The following is an 18,782-nucleotide window of genomic DNA, read 5'->3' on the forward strand; positions in this document are numbered from 1 at the left end:
AACCTGGCTTTGTGTGGGGAATGAGACAAAGACTTTAGCATCCCCCCAAATCCTTTCATAAAATTACAGCGAGACAGTTGTAAAAAAGGGGGGACAAACACGAATACCTCTCACCAAAGTAGCACTAAATTACATTTGTTTGCCTAAATTATAAATAAAGACATACAAAACATTTATCAAGTTATATGCAAAATCTCACATCACAACACAGGTTGATTACAATCAGATGCCTTATACTAAAAAATGATATGTGGTTAATGTCAGTGTATCTGATAAAGCTGTGTCAGGGATAGGAATCAAAAAAATAAGAGGAAGCCACCCAAGAACAGTAGCACTGCTTTGATGCTGGGTGCCGCCAGTTTGCAAAACTTACCTGAAAACTTGCGTACGCTCTGGTTTGATCTGGCGTGACAATGTGCGTGGCTTTATGTCAAGTTTAGTTTTTGTACATCATGATGTGAGCGTGGAAACGGGCATACACAACATTTTTGTACATACGCACTGTTTATACATGAGGCCCCTGGCCACCTATATAGTTGACACACACAGTGTCAAGTTCAAAAACATTTCATTGGTGACCTAGATGAGTGAATGCAACCAACGGGTGATGCTGAGAGAAAGGAGAAATGAGACGAGCACCACAGAACACATCTTGTACACTGAATTCATCTCATAATCAGAAATATAGACGTGTAACTGTATCAACAGCATTAAGAGAAGATGGCTAACCATTAGTAATCAGAGTTTGCAGGGCAGCTAGTTCACTGTAAAATACAGAGGCAGAAGCAAACTCACTCAGTGACAGGGCAGTTAGAGCCAGAGACAAAATCACCACAAACTCCGGTTCATTGTCAGAAATGGTCTCAGCAGTAGCAGGGAGGACAAGCAAAAGAGGCAGTCAGCATTGTGGTTCTGTGACCCTGCATGATAAGCTGCAGTGTAGTTAAAACAGTACAGTCGTACTGCCCAGGGTGCCATCCACATGCCTGGGCAAACAGACACTTTGGAGGACAACAGAATGGCCAAAGCCTGATGATGGTGTGGACAGGAAATTTCAACCCCACAAGCAAGCCCTCCATTTGTCAACAGCCCACATATAGTGCATCCGGAAAGTATTCATAGCGCATCACTATTTCTATATTTTGTTATGTTACAGCCTTATTCCAAATGGGTTAAATTCATTTTTTTCCTCAAAATTCTACACACAACACCCCATAATGACAACGTGAAAAAAGTTTACTTCAGGTTTTTGCAAATTTATTAAAAATAAAAAAAACTGAGAAATCACATGTACATAAGTATTCATAGCCTTTGCTCAATACTTTGTCGATGCACCTTTGGCAGCAATTACAGCCTCAAGTCTTTTTCAATATGATGCCACAAGCTTGGCACACCTATCCTTGGCCAGTTTCGCCCATTCCTCTTTGCAGCGCCTCTTAAGCTCCATCAGGCTGGATGGGAAGCGTCGGTGCACAGCCATTTTAAGATCTCTCCAGAGATGTTCAATCAAATTCAAGTCTGGGCTCTGGCTGAGCCTCTCAAGGACATTCACAGAGTTGTCCTGAAGCCACTCCTTTGATATCTTGGCTGTGTGCTTAGGGTCGTTGTCCTGCTGAAAGATGAACCGTCGCCCCAGTCTGAGGTCAAGAGCACTCTGGAGCAGGTTTTCATCCAGGATGTCTCTGTACATTGCTGCAGTCATCTTTCCCTTTATCCTGACTAGTCTCCCAGTTCCTGCCGCTGAAAAACATCCCCACAGCATGATGCTGCCACCACCATGCTTCACTGTAGGGATGGTATTGGCCTGGTGATGAGCGGTGCCTGGTTTCCTCCAAACCTGATGTCTGGCATTCACACCAAAGAGTTCAATCTTTGACTCATCAGACCAGAGAATTTTGTTTCTTATGGTCTGAGAGTCCTTCAGGTGCCTTTTGGCAAACTCCAGGCGGGCTGCCATGTGCCTTTTACTAAGGAGTGGCTTCCTTCTGGCCACTCTACCATACAGGCCTGATTGGTGGATTGCTGCAGAGATGGTTGTCCTTCTGGAGGTTTCTCCTCTCTCCACAGAGGACCTCTGGAGCTCTGACAGAGTGACCACCGGGTTCTTGGTCACCTCGCTGACTAAGGCCCTTCTCCCCCCAGCACAAATTTTTCTGTAACCTTCCGCAGATTTGTGCCTCAAGACAATTTTGTCTCGGAGGTCTACAGACAATTCCTTTGACTTCATGCTTGGTTTGTGCTCTGATATGAACTGTCAACTGTGGGACCTTATATAGACAGGTGTGTGCCTTTCCAAATCATGTCCAATCAACTGAACTTACCACAGGTGGACTCCAATTAAGCTACAGAAACATCTCAAGGATGATCAGGGGAAACAGGATGCACCTGAGCTCAATTTGGAACTTCATGGCAAAGGCTGTGAATACTTATGTACATGTACTTTTTCAATATTTTTATTTTTTATAAATTTGCAAAAATTTCAAGTAAACTTTTTTCACGTTGTCATTATGGGGTGTTGTGTGTAGAATTTAATCGATTTTGGAATAAGGCTGTAACATAACAAAATGTGTAAAAAGTGATGCGCTTTTTAGCAATACAGCAACTTTAGATAATAGCTTATGAGATGACTCTTAGTTTCGATAAAAAAGCACAGCTTGCCCCAATCCTCTTTTGTTGAACTGAAACTGGCTGAAATAAGCCTGGCTGGTTGATTTGGGCCATGCTGACTAACTGAGTGAACTAAGTGGCATATCACCTCATGTTCACAGTAACAGAGTGCTGCCTGGAGAAATGATTAAATATGAAAAGAACATTTACAGGTATTATAAGCTCAGACATGAAAACAACAGCCATACTGTACACTCCATTACAACCCATAGAATGCTGACAGACAAGCACAATGGAGCAGAGATGGAAGAGTGGAAAAAAACATTATTTGGAGTTTAGGAGCAGCTAGATAGAGCCGATGGCAAGAAGTAAACTGTGAAAATGAACTTAACAACTCCAGAAAAATGAGGAATGTCACTGGTGATGACTTTTCCTGACAGAGCTGAACCACCAATTGTATATGCTGTTTGAGGATGTCCTATTGTGTTCACCTGTCGGTGCTCTACTGGCTCTACTGTACATATACATATACACATATACACACATAAATATATATATACACACACACACACACACATATATACAGTATATATATATATATATATATATATATATATTTATATATATATATATATATATATATATATATATATATATATATATATAGTTACACACTTGCACTTCTGAAACAGTCAACAAGCCCTAAGGTGAGCGATATAACAACGGATGAGGGTTTGTTTCAGGGTACTAATGCCTCTCTCTCTGACATTACAGAACCAAAGAAGACAAATAAAACAAACATTCACATCCTAAACAATAATTCCGAGACTGGGACATCCACTACTTCATCTTCCATATCATTTCTGGCTCCTGGCGATGACCTCACTTTCCGGTCCCTCCATGATGACATCACTTCCGGTTCCTGACGATGACGCCACTTCCGGTCACTCCGTGATGACGTCACTTCCGGCTCCTGACAATGACGCCAATTCCGGTTCCTCCGTGATGTCGTCACTTCCAGCTCCTGACGATAATGTCACTTCCAGTCCCTCGTTGATGACGTCACTTCTGGATCCCCTTGGATGACGTCATTTCCCATTTTGATAATTTCCTGCAGCCATTTTGTCTCTCCTATTAAAGCCACCATTTCACCAATGTTGTCTGTCGAATATTTGTTTTTTCATTTACTTTGACCACTTTATTGCAACCAAGCAATATACGGGGCAATTCCCCAACACTTTTTGAGTTGTTGTGTCAACTTACTTATCACAATTGGCGTAGTCAGCAGGATATTTTTTATTGTCCAAGGATGAGTAAAGGACAAGACTTGAACGCCGTTTTGAACACTCTTGCTGCTGAACTTCAGCAAGTAAAAATTCAACTGCGGCAGCAATACGGGTAGAGACGTCACGGTCAGTGCCTTCTTTATTAACCTATCTTACTGAAGAAGATGACGTCGAAACCTACTTTCTGGTGTTCGAGTGGAATGCTAAATACAATGCCTGGCCACAATTGGAGTGGGCCTACATTCTGGCACCTTACTTGAAGGGGGAAGCGCAGAGGGCTTATTACGATATAACGGAGGAGCAGGCTGCCAATTATGACACTCTTAAACGAGAAATATTTAAACGCTATGGCGTATCCGCGGATCAGCAGGCGACTGAGTGGAGGGAGTGGAAGTTGGATCAAACCAGATCAATCTGTACACAAGTGTACGAAGTCTGTGGTAAAGTGGGACGCTGGTTAAGGCCAGATATAAATAGTCCCCAACAGATGGCAGAGATACTAACCATTCAAACATTTATTAATGGTCTCCCTAAAAAAGTCTCCCAGCAAATCCGCAAACAAGAGGTCTCCACTATGGTTGATCTCGTTAAAATAGTGGAGCATCATTGGGCAGTCTGTAAGTCCGAAGGGTCGGAACAGTACTTTCGCCCACCCCGACAGGTTCATGTACCTCCTAATGAGCCTGCCCGATCTATTCCTGACATCTCTACCCAGAAAAAAGAAAAAACAGACTATCCTCCACGCTGTTTCAAGTGTGGGGGGGTAGGACACCTGTTTACTGCCTGCCCGACTCCGGAGTCAATGGACTGTTCTTTGGGAAGAGTAGAGAGGTACTGTTCTGTGATCAATCCCTTGTCTTTGCCGTATACGGGAGCAGTAATTCTTAATGGAAATAAAGTTACCGCTATGTATGATTCCGGGAGTAACATCTCTATTGTTGCTCGCCATTATGTCTCATTATGAGACAGTGGCTAATGCATAAGATTAGTCTCAGATGTATACACGGAGATATTAGATATTACCAGGCCGCCTGTTGTGTCATCTCAGTGGATAATGTCATGCGATCCATGATAGTGGCTGTAATGACTAATCTACCATATGCATTGATACTCGGGCACGACTGGTTAAATGCGGTACAGACAGTGCTCTCCCATTAATAAAAGAGGGCTTGATCATGGATCGTAAAGAAACTATTCTGACTGCTTCCACGCCGTGTAATAGATCTCAGAATCCTAATTTAGACAGTATTGATAACGGAGATGAAGGTACATCAGGCACTACGGGAGGCAACCCACCTTCCGAAGGGCCTGAGGTGACTGAAACTCCACCCCTTAAGGTAGCACACGATCCCATAACAGAGTTGGCTTCACAATTTAAAATTACCCCTTCTTCTTTTAAAAGAGAGCAATGGAATGATGATTCCTTAAAATTTGCAAGATATGCAGTTGTTTCAGTAAACGGACAAATGTCTATTGATCCTATACCACAGATACCTTACTTTGTAATAAAAAATGATTTATTATATCGCATGGCTGAACATGAAGGTGAAATAAGAACCTTACTATTAATCCCACTCACTTATCGTCGTCAAGTGTGTGAACTGGCTCATTCTCATTTACTCTGAGCTCATTTGGGGACCGATAAAACATTAGAATGGATCAAGTTCAGATTCTATTGGCCGGGAATAAACAAAGAGGTCCGACGTTTCTGTACTTCATGTCTGAAGTGTCAGGTTCGTCTGATTCCTAGAAGGGACTGTGCTCCTCTTATTCCTCTTCCCCTCATATATATTCCCTTTGAAAGAGTTGGTATTGATCTCGTAGGACTCATTGAACCTTCGCTACAAGGTCATAAATATATTTTAGTTTTGGTGGATTATGCCACGTGATTTCCTGAAGCTGTCCCATTTCGCTCAGCAACTTCTAAAAATATCGCATGGGAACTAGTAGGGATATTAGCACGTGTGGGGATTCCCAAAGAGGTTTTAATGGACCAAGGAACTCCTTTCACTTTGGAGACGTTCAGGGAGGTTGCTAAGTTACTGAACATTAAACGTCTGAAAATGTCAGTTTATCATTCACAAACTGATGGACTGGTTGAACGTTTTAACCAGACACTTAAACAGATGTTACGCAAAGTAGTTTGCGAGGATGGGAGAAACTGGGATCAGTTACTTCCACTCGTACTCTTCGCTTATCGGGAAGTACCACAAACTTCCACAAGCTTTTCTCCGTTTGAACTCCTTTATGGAAGACAACCACATGGGTTACTGCATATGCTAAAAGAAGTTTGGGAGGAGGAGGTTCTCCCATCCTCTAATATCTTGGAATATATCGCGCAATTACGCAATAGTTTAAATAAAATTAGACCAGTTTTAAAAGAACATATGGAAAGGGCTCAAGCAGCGCAGTCGCGATATTATAATCGTAACACCACCCTCCGGGAATTCCGCCCGGGAGATCGTGTAATGGTGCTCATTCCGACTTCACATTCAAAGTTGTTAGCACACTGGCAGGGACCTTATGAAATCATAGAACGAAAAAGGCTCGTTGACTATTTGGTCAGACAACCTAATCGTCGACTGAGCGAGCATGTTTATCATATAAATCTGCTGAAACCGTGGAAGGAAAGAAAGGAGGAGCCTAACTCCGGTCATCCACGCTCTCTTTTCGTTGCCTATCACCCACTTAATTTTGGATCTAATTTGTCTTGGAGACAACGACAGGAATTAGAGGAAGCTATCCTGTCCATTCCTGAAGTCGTGAGTGAACAACCCGGTCGCACTACGCTGATTGAGCATGACATAGTTACAGACCGGGGTGTTATTGTTCGAGAACGGCCATGCAGACTTCCCGAGGTGAAGAAAACTGAAGTAGAGCTGAAAATTGGGCGAATGCTGGACATGGACATTATTGAGGAGAGCTATAGTCCTTGGTCTAGTCAAATCGTCTTAGTTCCTAAACCAGATGGGTCATGGAGATTTTGTAACGATTTCCGACAACTCAATCAGGTCTCTAAGTTTGATGCATACCCTATGGCTCGGGTTGATGATCTCCTTGAGCATTTGGGTAATGCTCAGTTTCTAACTACTTTGGACATGATGAAAGGGTACTGGCAAATTCCCTTAACATCCTCCGCTAAGGAAAAAAAAGCTTTCAGTACACCTAGTGGGCACTGGCAGTATAAAGTCCTTCCATTTGGGTTGCACGTGGCTCCGGCAACTTTTCAGCATCTGGTGGATACACTGCTATGGCCCCACAATTCATATAGTGCTGCCTACCTGGATGACGTAGTCATTTATTCCAGCACATGGAAGGATCATATACAGCATGTGTTGGCTGTTCTTTCTACACTTGCACAAGCACTTGGATTAGCGAGTTACTATAGTCATTTTGTTCTTTGTTTTTCTGAGAGGGCTATGCCTCTTACTAACCTTACAAAAAAAGAAGTGCTCCTTTAAAAGTGGTATGGGATGACAATACTGAAGCTGCATTTTGTGACTTGAAATCGGCCCTAACATCAGCACCTGTATTGAAATCTCCTAACTTTTCTTATCGTTTTATTCTCCAGACCAATGCATCGGACACAGGATTGGGTGCCGTGTTGAGCCAATGAATCGATGGTGCTGAACACCCCGTATTGTTCCTGAGCCGGAAACTGTTGGACAGGGAGACCAGATATGCAGTGGTGGAACAGAAGGCTTTGGTGATTAAGTGGGCTGTGACTCAACTTCATTATTATCTGTTGGGACTGGAATTTACTCTTGTGACAGACCATGCCGCTTTACAGTGGAATTGCAACCTTTCAGATTTCAGGTCACTTATTGTTGGGGTGCTCTTCAGGGCAATGCTGATGCTCTCTCCCGAACCTTTGACCTCTTGGTACAGGCCGCCCGACCCTATGGGTCTGGGCTGAGAGGGGAGTCATGTCACACACGTGCGCTCCAGAAGCAGTCAACAAGCCCTAAGGTGAGTGATATAACAACGTAAGAGGGTTTATTTCAGGGTACTAATGCCTCCCTCTCTGATGTTGCAGAACCAAAGAAGACAAATAAAACAAACATTCACATCCTAAACAATAATTCCGAGACTTGGACATCCACTACTTCATTTTCCATATCATTTCTGGCTCCTGGAGATGACCTCACTTCTGGTCCCTCCGTGGTGACGTCAATTCTGGCTCCTGACAATGATGTCACTTCCAGTTCCCCTTGGATGACGTCATTCCCAATGTTGTCTGTCGAATATTAGTTTTTCCATTTATTTTGACCACTTTATTGCAACCAAGCAATATACGGGGCAATTCCAAAAGACTTTTTAAGTTGTTGTGTCAACTTACTTTTCACTATATATATATATATATATATATATATATATATATATATATATATATATATATATATATATATATACTAGCAGAATACCCGTGCTTCACAGTGGAGAAGTATTGTGTAAAAGAAGTTATGAAAAAGAAAAGGAAAAATTTTAAAAATAACGTAACATGATTGTTAATGTAATTGTTTTGTCATTGATATGAGTGTTGTTCTCATATATATAGCAAAATACCCGCGCTTGGCAGCGGAGAAGTAAAAAGAAAAGGAAACATTTTAATAATAACGTAACATGATTGACAACGTAATTGTTTTGTCATTGTCATGAGTGTTGCTGGTATATATATATATATATATATATATATATATATATATATATATATATATATATATATATATATATATATATATATATATATATACATATGTACATATAAACACACACACATATACTATGGGGTGCCAAACAGGCAAATACATTGATTTTCTGAATATATAAAGTCGGCGTCAGAATATATAAAGTCAGCGTCGGTATATATAAAGTCAAAACTTTTTTCTGAATATATAAAGTCAGCGTCAGAATATATAAAGTCAGCGCTGGAATATATAAAGTGAAAACTTGAATATATAAAGTCATTCCCGAATATATAAAGTCAAAACTTGAATATATAAAGTCTAGTTTATTTATTTAGTCATCATTGCATAACTATTTCTTTACCATAGAAATTTAAAGACTAAATTCAACTTCCATTCCTACCAAAAATATTTCTGGCGACTAAATAGAACCTACTTATATCCAAATTTGAGCTATTGAGCTGTCGCCTGCCTGCCTGAATAAGTCACCCTCGCTTCGCTCTTACTTTTTTACCGTTCATTTAATCATGGCTAGTGGTGTAAAAATTATAAAATGGAAGGAGGATTACACTGAGTATGGCTTTACCAAAACAATTATTGATGGCGAATCGATTATTCATAAAGATTCAATTGGTGATCTGTTTTTCTTTGTTAACCTCATATTTTTTCATACTTCTCAAACCAATTGGGTGCGAGGGTAAAATGAATCGGGAAACGCTGATCAATGTAATCGGTGTACCAGAAAATCATGCATTGAGAGAAGCTCCCCTTTGCTTGGAATTGAAAGTGTGATTAAATGCATTACTTTTTAACGCGTTATGGAGCACATGCATCAAAGCTTCTCAGCTGTGCTTGTGCTAAGAAAAGGAAACATTTTAAAAATAACGTAACACGATTTTCAATGTAACATTTTGTAAGAAGTTCCTGGAGGATTCAGTTTGGAGAAACTGTAGAGACAGCGTGTGTATTAACTTGTGGATTTTTCTGTGAGTATTTGGCAGCAGCGTCACAAAGTCACTTCTGTAAGACTGCGTTAGCTTTGAAGCTCAGCTCAGAGCGAAATGAGGTGAATGGGAGGGGAGATGATGACGTGACTCCCCCACCTGCCTTAACTGTCAATCCCCCACAAACACAGTATCTCGGAATTTGCATAAGCACAGCCCTTTACCTGCAATTTTAACTTACAAAGTGATCAAAACTCTCGTTTATATCCTGCGTCCTCTCATTAAACTTGTATCCCGCATTACCCGTGGGCATTATAAATGCCAGCGGCAGCCTGTCTATGAACTTAATTTAAACTTTAGGTTTACACCGTGTTTTGTTTCCGAAGTAGCAGCACTCATGAATATGGTTGTATATGTCAGTCGCTCGCTTCTTATCGTTTCGCTGCCTTCTGAATTATACAGTATAATGCATGTTTTCTTCAGTGCTTTTTGGAGCTCTTCCTGGTTTTCTATGTACTGCGTTGACAGTCAGTTCACATGATTACGTGGGAGGCATGATGATGCCACACGAAACTCCGCCCCCCACGGCTTTCGAGCTCAACTCCATTACAGTATATGGAGAAATATACCTTCCAGTTATGACCATTACGCGTAGAATTTCAAAATGAAACCTGCCCAACTTTTGTAAGTAAGCTGTAAGGAATGAGCCTGCCAATTTTCAGCCTTCTACCTACACGGGAAGTTGGAGAATTAGTGATGAGTCAGTGAGTCAGTCAGTGAGTCAGTGAGGGCTTTTCCTTTTATTAGTATATATATATCCCCATCTTGCTCCCCAAAACATGAAGCTGAGTCTCAGTACTTTAACACCAGCTTTATTCAGCTTGAAACAGCAACAGCGCTGTTATTTATTGTAGCGGGATCTTTATAATGTTCCTTGTATGACCCATTGACGACAGGCGCTTATAGCATGTCTGCGATCTTTTTGGATGCGCTTATACGGCGAACTGCTACAGCGCTGGGAGACTGCGATTGCTTTGGGACGCTCTTCCGCATGTCGTCCCGTTGGGTGGAATCCCACATGAGTTTAGAAACTCACACCCCAGCCATGATTCTTTTTAAAGATAAAGTGCAGGTTAATTTGTATTATGTATTTTACTTTATATTTTGTATTAATCATTTTTATGTGAATAGTTTTGGGTTGTGGAACGAATCATCTGAGTTTCCATTATTTCTAATGGGGAAATTCGCTTTGATATATGAGTGATTTGGATTGCGAGCATGTTTCCGGAACGAATTATGCTCGCAAACCGAGGTTCCACTGTATATATATATATATATATATATATATATATATATATATATATAGTGACGGACAGCCGGGTCCCATGCCTGGCAGGGACGCCCCTGCTGTGGGAGCCACCATGGGCAGTCCAGTACCTCCCCCGGGACGCTTGGTGGCAGACTCCCTGGCTGACGATGATTCCCTAACCACCCGCAGGGCTCCATGGGAGATGGAGTCCTCCACAGCCTGGTTGGGGGTTCGGATGGCCGCTAGGGAGAGCTGCATGGACTCAGCAGCCTGGCTGGATGAATCTGCAGCCCCACCCGGAGGTGCAATTAGGACCAGGTGGTCAAGCACCGGGAACACTTCCGGGTGGGTTATATAAAGGGCCAGCCACCACCACTCAAGGAGCCAGGGTCGGGAGGAGGAGGACTGTGCTTGTGAAGGAGTGGTGGTTAAAGGAAAGGTTGTTGCTGTGAGGTGAAATAGTGCTTGCGACTGTATATTGCCTGTGGGTCATGAGGAAGACGTGCACCCACGGGTGAAGAAAAATAAAAGTTTGTGTTTGTTTTATACATGCCTCTGTGTCCTTCTGTGTCGGGTCAGGCGCCTATATAGTGCCTTTTGTTAAAATATATATACTAGAGTGCTCTTCGCGGATCTGCCACTCACATATGGGGATGTGGATGTACAATTTAAACAGATTGTTCTTTTCCTTGGAATTGTTACATATGCCTAATAGAACTAGCTATTTTACATTACAGTGAGTAATTAACCATAGTAAAAAAGAGTAAAACCTAATAAATTGAAAGAAAATTATATTTCATGTTGCTTTAGAGGTATTTGTTGTGTTTTACATTTTTATTTTGTTTGGCTTTAAAATTAACACACACATACTTTTTAAATTTAAACTTTTACTGTAAAATTTCAGTAAAAACTAATGTTTGAATTAACTTTTCATCAATATTGTATTGAATTTTGATTTTGTGTTTGGACTTACATCGTGACAATGTAACTTATAACTGCCCGTGAGTGAATTTGGTTTCTTTCTCTCTAATAAATAAACCAACTTTTTTGAATGTTTGTCACTGAGATTTGTTAATTGTCATAGCAAAAGCTATTCTAATGGGAAACAGTAAATGTTTTAATATGAATAGCATATCAAGATCTCCTTTTGTGTCTAATGTTATCCACTGAAGATGTACTACATTACCTTTCTTGTTGCCTGTTAAAATTTTACATGTCAGAATTGTTTGACCAATTTTGAATACAATTAATCTTGTCCTATTGCATAGCTCATCACTCAGACATAAATTATGCAATAATGATACATTATTATGATACATTATTACGATACATCCTTCTTTCAACAGTAATTCGAAGACCACATGGTTTAACAGTTGTAGATATTCTTTGGGATATTGAAAGTTGATGTTTTCCTCTTCCACAACATCACCACCAACTGTTTCAACATAGTCTATTGACACGCATTTAACCAATTTACCATGCAACCGATTGACAATTTTAATTTATTTGACTTCATCATTTCTGATGTAGTGGACACTTTAATGTTTATGAATGTTTCAACACTCAAAAGCTGGATGCGATATTATCAATGAAGCCGGTTGTGTGCTTACAACGCTTGACAGATGCTGAATGTCAGTTCAACACAAGTCCTGCAAATGCTAACATAATTGAAACAAACCATGAAACTCAAACCGATTATGACAGCAGCAAACCAAGCTGTGAGAAAACAGTAAAAAGGAGGCGTGTCAGACGTCGTACTACATTTTCTGATGCAGCTAGATTGTAACAACTTTGTGACGCTGCCGCCAAATACTCACAGAAAAATCCACAAGTTGATAGACATGCTGCCGCTAAATACTCGCAGGCAAATCCTCAAGTTAATACCTGGAATGCCTGTTAAACATCTTAGATTCACAAGTAGCGATTTGGGTAGTGAACACTTTGATGAATGAAACCTGTTATCTTTACAAATGGTTGACAAACATGGAATATAACTTGAACACAACACGTCCTCCAAATACGAACCTGATTGAAAGAAATAATGAGAATCAAATCCTTGATGACAGCAACACTCAATAGTCACAAAACAATTACATTGACAATAATGTTATGTTATTTTTAAAATGTTTCCTTTTCTTTTTCATAACTTTAACACACTACTTCTCTGCTAAGCGGTATTTGCTAGTATATATATATATATATATATATATATATATATATATTGTGAGCACTGCCGCAAAGGGACTCAGCCACCTTTCAGAAAATAATTTTTGTTTTTGAAGAAAATTTTGTGGTAGCATTGCTGTGGTGCAGAGACCCATTTTGGGAAGTTGGAGGGGTATGAGGAGGTGTGTAACACGCTATTTAAAACTGCACTGTTTAACTAATCTGTTTCTGCATATCCCTAACACAATTAATCTTTTTGTTATTTTTAAAGGTTAACTTGCTATCTTAATTAGTAAAACTTTCAGCTGCTCTCCTTCACATCGTACTTTGTGACAATTTGTCTGTTATGTGCAGTGGATGTCAAATTTTGCTGGCTATGTTATGGGGCCTGCTGAAGTAATAACGTTAAAGAGTCGCTTGTTCTGCTTGATTTTCAGTTATTTGTCTTCAAGTTCAGACAAGAGGCATCTGTAGCTCCTCATCTTCAAATATGGAGGAGCCCATAACATCAGTGCCAGGACTGCAGGAAAGCCTTGCCAGTTCAACAGCCTATTTATTTATCTATTTATGTATTTATTATTTAATTATTTTGAAATAAACATTTAAATTTGAATTTATTTCTTTGCCAGACGCTTTTATCCAAAGCGATTTACAACAGAGGTAAACATAATTGAGTAACATTACGCTGGGAAGTGTCGTAGGACAGGTAACAAAAGACGATTGGTACAAGTGAAAGATGTGATAACTAATAATTAACACACATAGATTGTAATCAATAAAGTAGTTAACCTTAAACAACAACTTAACCAACAATATAAAAGATGACAGACCATAGTTATTGTGTATTTTCCTTGTTTTTGACCCTTTATCTATTCACAACACAGACGGGTCTTCTTAAATGCATTGAGGGAGTCAGCAGGTCAGATGGAGGTTTGCACCTCAGTCCACCAACTGGGAACTCCACAGGAAGAGAGTCTGGACTGAGACTTGATACCCCACAGAGGCGCCATCACCAGACGCTGTTCATGGCAGACCCGAGTGGCTGAGAAGGAGCAGAGCGCCTCACCAGAGGCTCCACATATGCAGGGTTAAACCATTTGATATTTGGTGCCTTGTATTAATCCCTGAGGGGTCCTTTCACGTGACCTTTAGAGGTCCGAGTGCTGGGTCAGTCATTGCACAGCACCCCTGTGGTCTCTGAGCCGCTAAGGATTTTTATTACCTCCATTTAGCTTTATTATTATTTTTATCTTAAGAGAAGTGAACTGTACTATATAAGTTATTTTTAACTACGTAAGACTGCTTCATGTTTGATGTTAGTACAAAAGAACATGAAACGGTCAGAGAGCTTGTCTGGTCCTGAGTCAGGCGATGCTTGTGGCCATCTTATTTAATGCCTGCTAATGACATCTGTCTGTGTCCGCTCTCACAATGGGGGCTCCCTCACATCACTCACACAGAACTGTTAAAGGGAGTTTTGAAACCGGTGGACTCTTGAGATTTCTCTGTCAAAAGGACACAGCATCACAAATGGAGAGGTGAAGAGCAGACTTGGAGAAACTCGCTTGTTTGACTGTTCACTTCACTGGCAGATGGACACTAAGCTTGGACGCTCTGACGAGTTCAATCCCAGCTTCACCCGAGTCATTTCCAGATGACTTCAACTAAGCGAGCTGTTTGACCCTCATGTAGAGCAATCAGCTTAAAGCCTTCTTGAGGCCAACACAGACGACAGCTGGGAAACATCAACTTTAAACTAAAAGGATCGTTTTACAAGTGACATGAAGTAAACAGAAAAAAAACTAATATTGACTTTCGACCACACAGCATGTTTGATGGATTTGTGAAAAGACCAAACAAGACCAATAACAACTAGAAACTGCCTGCCTTGAGATACAATGAGCGATGAACTGGTGCAGGGCCTGCGAGCGCCGTGCAGGTGAAACCACGTGATCTGTGAGAACTGCACTCAAGTAAGACCAGAAAAAACGGGATTTACAGGAAACACACGGCTGCACCTCAAGTGACAAGCAGGGACTTCTCAGGTACTGTGATTATTATGGGCCACTTCAGGAATCTGTGACTAAGCTATCAGTTTGTAATTCTTTAACACAGAAACACACTGTAGATGTGTTCAGGAGGGGCTTCATTGTCACATATCAAAGACACACGGGGTCTGACTTATCAGAATTCTGTTAGATTAAGTGAATGAACAAAATGGACCATCAGGCCCTACAAACACTGCTGTAGTCAGCAAGTGAGCAAAATGAACAGCAGTTTGACTAAATAGTGAGGTGGGCTACAACCACTCAGTGCTCACTTTGCACTCAGAACAGAAGCTTCAGTAACGGGCACCTTGTCCATCTGTGCCATACATACGAGGATTTGAGAATTCCAAAGTCACCAGTAGTTTAGTAGAAACAGTGAAATGGACGGAGCCTCAGACTTACAGTAAGCATTTGTGAGAATGTGATAACCAAACACCTCTGAAAGATGACCAGTTCATGAAAAGGCATCCTATGTTGTAGACCCCGACTTCTGTGATTTCTTTTCAGATAAAATTGCCCAGCATCTCCACTCAAGATGTCTTTTTAACTGTGTAGTCCACATTTTATCACAGCTACATAACAGAAGTATGCAATGCTGTGTTCTTGTTGTACTTGAAACCTTTCCTCAGATGTTAACAGTCAGCCATGTAGATCCTGATCTCCATTGATCCTCACCGCAGCATCCTCTGCCCTCAGACCAACACTTGTTACCAAATCTCTCTACCCAACCATCTGCCATCCTTCAAATGTCTTTTCATCCACCAACAGCATGCATTTCTAACTGGGGGTCCACACCATGTCATCCTACTTTCCATGATACTCCTGACATCTTGTTGACATCCTTATTTATTTTTCTTTCTATCCTGATCAGCAGCTCCTACTTCTGTTTGATGGCCCAGATTGCATCCTCGTTCCTCAGCACTGACTGGACTTCTGTCTTATACCACTTACAGTTACATTTTCTTGACAGTCTCTGACCATTTGTACCTCCTCCCACTTTCTTCCATTTTTCAGCTCGGTGTCAGTTCCATGATGGCTGTTTGTCAAGCACCTCTTGTGTCAAACACCCAGGCCAGATATGTCACTTGGTGGACTTGTTTGAGCTCAACATGTCGGCTGTCTATGGCTCAGATTCTCTCATCCCCTCCTTTATGGCTCATGATAACATCTGCCTTTCCAGCATTTACTTTTAGTCCTTTTTTGTGTTTTATTGAAAAATATTTATTTTAATTTCCAAACTTTAAATTACGGCCAATGAAGAAGTTATAGATGGCCTTGAAAATGGCTTATCAATCACCATCTACATGACACCTGTCAGAACTTCAGTAATTTGACAAGATAAAATGAATGGGGACAAATGAAAGAGCTGAGAGAGAGACACGTGAGCTCAGACTACAGGCTGTCATGGCTGCCATCTACTAAACACTGACTTGAAGGGGGTGAATACTCCTCTGTTACTTGGTGTTTTATATTTGTAAGTAATTTAGACCACTTTACAGGGACCCGTTATCCACTTTGACATGTTTTTTTGTTGATTGCTGCCAAAAAACCAAATGAAATCCTCTGTTGTATAACAAGAAAATGTGAGAACTGCCAAGAGGTGAATATTTATAAAGGAGCATCTTTAAATAAGTTACAAATAAATAGTTAAAAGGGCAGAAGTGTATTCAGCAATATACATACCAACACACTAATAATCAAGAAAAAGGCCTGAAAAAGACACAAAAATGGGTAAAAAAAAAATCAAAATAAAATCAAATCCTAACAACCAGCAGCACAGAATGAATGAGCAGAAATCGCTGTAAATGAAACACGAAGAAAACAAAAACTCAGCTGTAAAAAAAGTTAAAATCATGAGATAAAACTTGATGGAGATGTCAACAGCATGTTGGAGTCGTTAGAGATTTAGAATTCCATTTTCAGTGACACATTAGCCTTTAGTCTCAATGCACTATCAGGACTGTCAAGAAAAAGTAAAAAGAGAAACAGAGAGCATGGCAGCCAAGAGTAGCGACTGAACTTGAAAATAAGAACTTCACTCTGCTCTGTACGTGTGACAACACACTTACACTAAACACGACTAAACAGACAAAGAAAGGATTTTTACATTTAACCTCTCTAATAACTTTCATTTTTCTGTTGCTATTTGTAAAGCACACACATAGGTGTGAAACTGTGCTACACAAAGATATAAATGTCGATGTTGTTTAAGATCTCCAGGCCAGGTAACTCCGTCCTGCTCCATCAGCTCAGTATAATTTAATGTCTTTGTTACCAACAGTCAAATACGAGATTCTGAAAGTCACCTGCCACCCTCCAGGGTCCTGCTTGACTAGAATATCACACGTTACTCTGAGCAGTTTTTTAGTTCTGCTCTCCTTACCTGTTTATGTCCCTGATATCCGGTGAAGTGACAACATGACTTTATTCAATATGCCGCTGTGGCCCCCCGAGTTCAGCAGGCGTTGTGAGGCCAAACCTGAGACTGCAGCAGGACTCGGTGTGTCTGTCAGCTCTCCGGCTGATCTTCTACATTAAAAACACAGCATAACCAGGAAGTGCGGGTTTGTGAATAAAGTAACCTACAGGAATGCTGTCTGGTGAGTCTTCATCGGTCAAGGGGCCCACTTTTCCACCTTATTAACAGATATTAGCAGACACAATTACAATACTGACATGCCTGCCTTTCTTTGGATTACAGACACACAGACTGCTGGCCCCTTTACCCTCACTGCTCCATTTCTCCCAGTAGGATGTAATCCATTTCTTCTGAGCTCACACGTTATAAAAACAGGATGAGCGCCATGCTTTGTTCAAGCCACAGTAAGTAGAAATTCACATCAATAACCTCATCTGCCTCTTGTCAGTCATCTACTTTTGTTGTGTTCTCCCAGAATTCCACCACGTTATTCAAACTCCATCCCATCTACACCCTTGATGACCTTTCATTTGGATCAAATGCTTTTTGTGTTTCCTTTTGTATTGCAGTTTATTATTTTCAGTGAGTCCCAAATTGTCAAGAATTTCTTAGGTTTCTGTTAGTGCAGGTCTGGGTTTTATTGTGTTCAGGGTTCAATACAGTTATTTTATATCACTAATAGTTATGCAGTTTGAAGTGTTCTATGTCCATCCATCCATTTTCTAGCCCGCTGAATCCGAACACAGGGTCACGGGGGTCTGGTGGAGCCAATCCCAGCCAACACAGGTCACAAGGCAGGAACCAGTCCTGGGCAGGGTGCCAACCCACCGTAGGGCACACACAAACACACCCGCACACCAGGGCCAATTTAGAATTGCCAATCCACCTAACCTGCATGTCTTTGAACTGTGGGAGGAAACCCATGCAGACACGGGGAGAACATGCAAACTCCATGCAGGGAGGACCCAGGAAGCAAATCCAGGTCTCCTTACTGCGAGGCAGCAGCGCTACCACTGTGCCACCGTGCCGCCCCATGTTCTATGTTGTACCATTTATTATGATTATTATTGTTACTTTTTATTTCTGATTCATGAACACCTCCATGTTGTTGAAGACAACTCCACCGTTGATAAACCACTGCACACAACTTTGCATTTGAAAACAAAAAAGACCCCATTGACACTGCAGCGCTATTCCCAATTTATCACTCATGTGTGACAACAATCTGAAATTTAGAGAAATATTATTTGCAAAAAGTATAATGAACTCAAAACCTTGTCGGAAAGTATTTCTACTGGTCTTGTAATGACTGTTTTAT

The 18,782-nt window shown here is 40.8% G+C and overlaps 1 protein-coding gene across 1 annotated transcript in view; it reads right to left on the reverse strand.

Moving 5' to 3' along the window:
- LOC120528397 (tripartite motif-containing protein 16-like) overlaps positions 1 to 17,504 on the reverse strand; it is a 48,771-nt gene extending 31,267 nt beyond the window's left edge. Inside the window, exon 1 of the mRNA XM_039752552.1 lies at positions 17,429 to 17,504. The gene's annotated coding sequence lies outside the window, so the exon portion shown is untranslated. The remainder of the gene's footprint in view (positions 1 to 17,428) is intronic.
- Positions 17,505 to 18,782: the final 1,278 nt, after the last annotated feature.

This window comes from Polypterus senegalus, chromosome 4, assembly GCF_016835505.1.
Source record: "Polypterus senegalus isolate Bchr_013 chromosome 4, ASM1683550v1, whole genome shotgun sequence".
Taxonomy (NCBI): domain Eukaryota; kingdom Metazoa; phylum Chordata; class Cladistia; order Polypteriformes; family Polypteridae; genus Polypterus; species Polypterus senegalus.